The sequence below is a fragment of the Herpailurus yagouaroundi genome, unplaced genomic scaffold (genome assembly GCF_014898765.1).
Source record: "Herpailurus yagouaroundi ecotype Mexico unplaced genomic scaffold, PumYag 267, whole genome shotgun sequence".
NCBI lineage: Eukaryota > Metazoa > Chordata > Mammalia > Carnivora > Felidae > Herpailurus > Herpailurus yagouaroundi.
In genome coordinates, this window is record NW_024412484.1 from 136,348 (window position 1) to 141,621 (window position 5,274).

Consider the following 5,274-nt stretch of genomic DNA (forward strand, 5'->3'; position numbering starts at 1 on the left):
AAAAAAAGGTATAATTCCCTTTTACTATGGAAATCCAACTAGTAGACCCACAGGAAAAACAGGCTCCGGAAAGCCCCATCCATCACCCTGCTGGCATTTCCGGGTCTTTCCCCACCTGCGTCTAATCTTCATATTTTCCCATTATTTTCGTTGTGTGGCTATACAACCGTGTGGCCACTTTACGTATTTTAAGCCTTTTATTGCCGTAAAGGACATAGGCTTTGGATCCAGCACCCAATAAATGGTGACTCTCATCACTGGTGTTGCACAAGCCTTGTAACCGTATTTTAACAATTGAGACATAACCTGGGTTTGTTCAGGAATCTTCTGTCATGGGCATTAAGGCTATTTCAAACATGTTCGCTTTTAAAATTAGTGATTCAATGACCATCTTTGTCTTTAAAGGATGATTTCCTCCACCAAGGATGTTTCTCTGGTCCTTGGACCTCTTTTAACTACCATCTCCCTCACTGGGTCACTTGGGCCTTCTCTCTTGTCACCTGGGCCTGCCCTAGATGGGCTGCTTGGGGACCTGGCCTCTGGGACGGGGTGGGGCTCTCCTCCTCCCCCCCCGCCCCCCTTCCCATGCCTGGCACGGCGCAGGCACATAGGGGTGCCAAGAGGTCCCTGCTCAATTTCCTGAGCCCCTTCCAGCCCCCTCAGGGAGTTGTCCGCTCAGAAGAAGCAGAGAGCACTTGTCTGGGGGTGGGAGCACCCATTCTGCTTCCCCTCTCTGACCCGGACACACCCACAGCGGGGGCCGGTCCCTCATTTCCCCGCCCCCCCATCTCCAATCCCTCCCCGAGGGAGGCCCCAAGGAGGGTGGGTTCTTTAGAAGAAGGTTCCCTACTTGATCCAATCAAGCTGCCACTGGTCGCTGCCTGCACTGGGGAACGTGGTGGCCGGTCCCGGTCGTGGGAGCCGCCTCCCGCCCTGGCCAGAAGGTAAACGTCCTGCAGGGCTGCCTGGGGTGGGGAGGGGCTGGGTGGAGACCACCTCCGACTCCTGGGCTGTCTCCATCCCTGCCGATCCTCGGTGCTGGAGCTTAGCAAACGAGTTCATGCACAGTCTGCCCCTGTGCAGACGAGGAGCCTGAGGTCCAAGAGGACCCAGGATGCTGTGACCGCCTCTGCCAACCTCTGGTACTTCTCGGGAACCCTGCTCCAGGGAGGTGCTTCCTTCTCTGAACCTGGGTTTTCTCAATTGTAAAACGGATGTAATCTGGTGCCCACCGCCCCAGCCACTGTGTGGGCAGAGGGCAGCTGGCAGGCCTTGATGGGGCTTCTCCTGCAGTTTGACAAAGTTCCCCCCAGATGAGTCCTAGGCTTCTAAGTACCCAAGAAACCAGCAGAGCCGCATTCCAGATCCCCTGGCACAAGGGCAAAGGTCTCGGGGGCTGTGGTGCCGAACCTGACTTTCCAGCCCCAGTCGTCTCAAGAGAGAAGGTAAGGGGTTGGGGGGCGGGGAGGAGATGCCCATAGCCCAGGCGCTACTGTCTCATCTGGTCCCTGTCCTCCCTGGTGGCCTTTGGCATCCCGGTTTTACAGCGGAGAAAACTGAGGCTCAGGGAGTCACTGCCCAGGGTCACCTCGGGGACCTCTGGTCACCTGCTATGTCTGGAGGGCCTCCCAGAGGAGACGGATGGGACGGCCAGGCAGAGAGTGGGACGCTTCCCAGAGGAATCCCTGTCCCTCAGGTCCCCCTTCCCACAGATGGGCCGGCCAGGGCCCCCCGGAGAGAAGGTCGCTGACACCCAGCTGTCTGGTGCCCCTGCCGCCCTCCACCACGCCCTTGGAGATGCCATCCTCGGTCCCGAGGACTCGGACCTGGTGCCCTCTGTGACCCTGGCCGCAGCCCTGGTCCTGGTGTTCCTCCTGCTCTTGGCCTGGCTGGTGTAACACAGGCCCCTCTGAGTCTGCTGCTGCTGTGGCCTCCGAGGCAGAGGGTGGGGTATCTGTTGGCCGGGCTGGGCAGGAGTCAGGAGTGGAGCTCCAGGAGCAGATCCAGGGATGGGGCTGGAGGGTGGGGGTCTGCAGAGGTGGGGAGTTGAGGGTAAGAGTGTGGGGAAAACTTGTGGCCTCTGTCTATGGCAGCCCCCGTGGGACCCCAGGAGGACCCCAAGGCCCCCCCCCACTGGAGAGCGGGAATCCAGGGGAGCCCTAGTCTCTGCTTTCCAACGTCACTGCTGGAGGCTCACCCCTCCAGATGGCCGCAGATGGTGGGCTAGGAGCCTGGGGCCCCAGAAAGTGCTGCGGCAGATGGGGCTCAAATCCACCTCATCCAGGTTTGCCGCGGGGCTGGAGTCCCCATCTTTGCACGACCATCTGGGTGCTGCAAACAAAGCCAGGTGATCCCTGGGAATTTGTGGAACGAAATCAAAGTGAGTCCAGAAACGAGCGTTCCAGCCCAGGCTCTGTCCACGAAGGGTTGTGACGGTCCATGTGGTCTTGGCCCGCCACCTGCTGGCTGAAGTGAGAATCGCACCGTCTGCGGTGCGATCCCTTTGGGGGTTCCTCAGGGCAGAGGAGGTGAGGGTGTTTTATTCTTCAAACTGGAAAAATTTGAGATTATGGATTAAACACAAGTCCTGTTACTTAGAGAGAGCCTCTTTTACCATTTGCTATTTATCTTCGTTCCTTTCAGTTCTGTATCTATAATTTTGCCCCAAAAATATCCTCAGGAAGGGGGTGGAGGGGGTGGGAGAGAATTGCGTCCATCGGGAGGGCAGCGGTGATGGGTCACACTGCCCAGGGCCACTGGAGTCTTGCTGCGCCATGGTGGCCCCGCCCTGGACCTTGACAAAGGAAGGCACGAGTTGCTGAGGATGGGAGGGGCGTGGGACCGTCAGGTTAGGACCGGGAGGCACCAGGACCCCTCTGTCACCATGTGTCAGACACGGGAAGGCGGACGGGGCGGGGGCGCCCAGGGAGCTCGGGGCTGGCCCTCCCCGGGGAAGGGAAGGCCTGTGGGGCGAGCCCCAACCACGGACTTCCCCTCCGGGGGTGACGTTTCTTTTCCCTCCTCCTCCGGCTTCTCAGAGTCAAAGCACGCACCTGTGTGTCCAGGCTGGTGTGCCGGGAGCGGCAGATGCCCTCTGTCCCCCACCGCTGCGTGGATTCGGCCCAGCGGAGAGGGCAGGTGGGGAGTGAGTGGGGGCTCTGGGGGCCTCAGAGACTTCCCGGGTGGAGGGGTGTGGAGGTGGATCCTGGAGGTCTGGAGGGGCCTCTTGAAAAAGTGGGGGCGGGCACTTCCGGTGGGGGCGAGGGAGCCGAGGCCTGGGGGCTGGACAGTAGCCTTCCTGACCTGTCGGCAGCACCTCGGGGCGGCTCTCGGGGGCTCTGCTTGTCAGCTGACCCCCTACCTGCTACCGGGGTCGGGAGCAGTGACCGTGAGACCCCCCTCCTTTGTCCCACTTCACTTCCTGTCCTGCAGGCCCAGCGTGTGGCAGGGGCGGGGCTCTGCTGGGGCCACGAGCTCTGGGAACTGCACCTGCGAGGAGGATCCCGTTCAGGGACCGGTTTTATAAACGCTGTGGGTTCCACTTGGGGTTTTCCCTGCCTCGGCTCCTGCCTCCCGCCCCCCCCCGTACCCCCCCCCCCCCCCACCGACTTCCAGGGATACCGGGGCAGCCAGATGCCTGAGGTGAAGAAAGTATATGCTTTGGGTGGGTTGCCCATCGCCAAGGGTGACACGATGGGCCTGGGGCCTGGGGTGGGGCTGGCGGACCACTCCTGAGCAAGCTGTCAGCGTCGCTGGGGGCAGGCAGCCTACCTGTGTGAGTGTGCGTGCGCGTGCACACACGCTGTGTGTATGTGTGTGCGAGTATGCGTGTGAGTGTGCATATGGGTGTACAATGCCGCGTGCAAGTGAGTGTGCATGCGCCTGTGTGCTTAGTCCCCGTGGCCTCCCTGCAGGAGCGTGTGCGGTAGCGAGGTGGGCATCCTTCTTCCCAGCCTGGTGGAGGGAGGCTGGGGGTCTGCAGGGCGAGGGGGTGAGTGGCCCGTTGAGGCTCCAGGTGGGGCTCTCCCCTGCTGCTGTTGGAGAGAGCGTGTGGGAGATGGGCCGCTCTCCGCTCTCCAGCCGGGCGTCCTTGGGGGGGTCACGCAGCCCACGAGGGCCGGGGGGCCTGTCTCTGTTCTTTTCTGCCCCTTCCTAAAAGGTCCTCCAGCTGTCCTCGCAGTCAGGTGACCGAGTGAATCAGTTCTGGCCCAGAGGGGTAGGTGAGAGTGTCCAGGGAGGGTCACGTTTCCTGAGTAGAGAGGTTTGGGGGCCTGACCGGGCCCCCTGTGGAGAGGTGGAGGCTCTGGGTCACAGGGAACCGGGCAGTGGCCGGGGACCCAGCGCGGCCACGGGGCCTGGGCCAGCCACTGCCCTCCTGCCTTGTGTCCTCCGTGAGGTGACAACACAAGTGCCAGTGGGGACTGTGGGTGACGGGCGGGGGGGGGGGGCCAAGGGAGCCCGGACAGAGGGGCACGCAGACGGCAGGTGAACAGATGGGCCTCCTTCTTCATAACTCCGGCAGCCAGTCCTGGGGGCCAGGCCCCAGAGAGCCACGCCAAAGACCTGGCTGGACACTCCTTGTGGAGATTCTTGGGGACCTTCTCGGGGTGCCGGCCAGCCCGCACTATTAGGTACGTCCTGCTCCGGGCTTGATAGGGAACAGCAAAAGGCCAGGGCGAGGCCCTCCCCACCCCGCCGGGCTAACCCCCTGCTCAGGGCACTGCTGTGACCCCCACCCACCCCGGCCTCGGGGGCCTGGCAGGGTGCCCAGACGGCCTGGGGCTGAGTCCTTGCTGTGCAGATCTGGTGAGCCACTCCCCTCCGTGAGCCTCTATTTCTCATGTGTATATGGGGACAGCGGGGAGGTCCGCACGGGCAGGTGCAGGCGGAGCCCCAAGCTGGACGCCCGGGGTCCTGGATGGGCGCTCGTCACCTGGCCCATCTGTTGTCAGCCCTCATGTGGCAGGCGGGGACCCGAGGCCTGCGGGAGAGAAGGCGGCTGCCTGGGAGATGGACACGGTCTGATCTGAGCAGGTGAGGTGAGCTCCCTCCCTGTCTGGTGCCAGGAAGGGTCAGCCCAGGTCCCCCACCCCGGCCAGACGCCCTGGGGTTCATGTCCCCTGCCGGCCTCAGCCAGCGCCTTCTCTGGGGACGCAGCCGGCCGGCACACGGCCGCCTTGCTTGCTCAAGCATGATGTTACATTTGGTCGCACGGTGGGACTCTTCCTGGCCCGCCGTGTGTAGGCGACAGTCTGGCTCTGTCCTCCCTGGCCG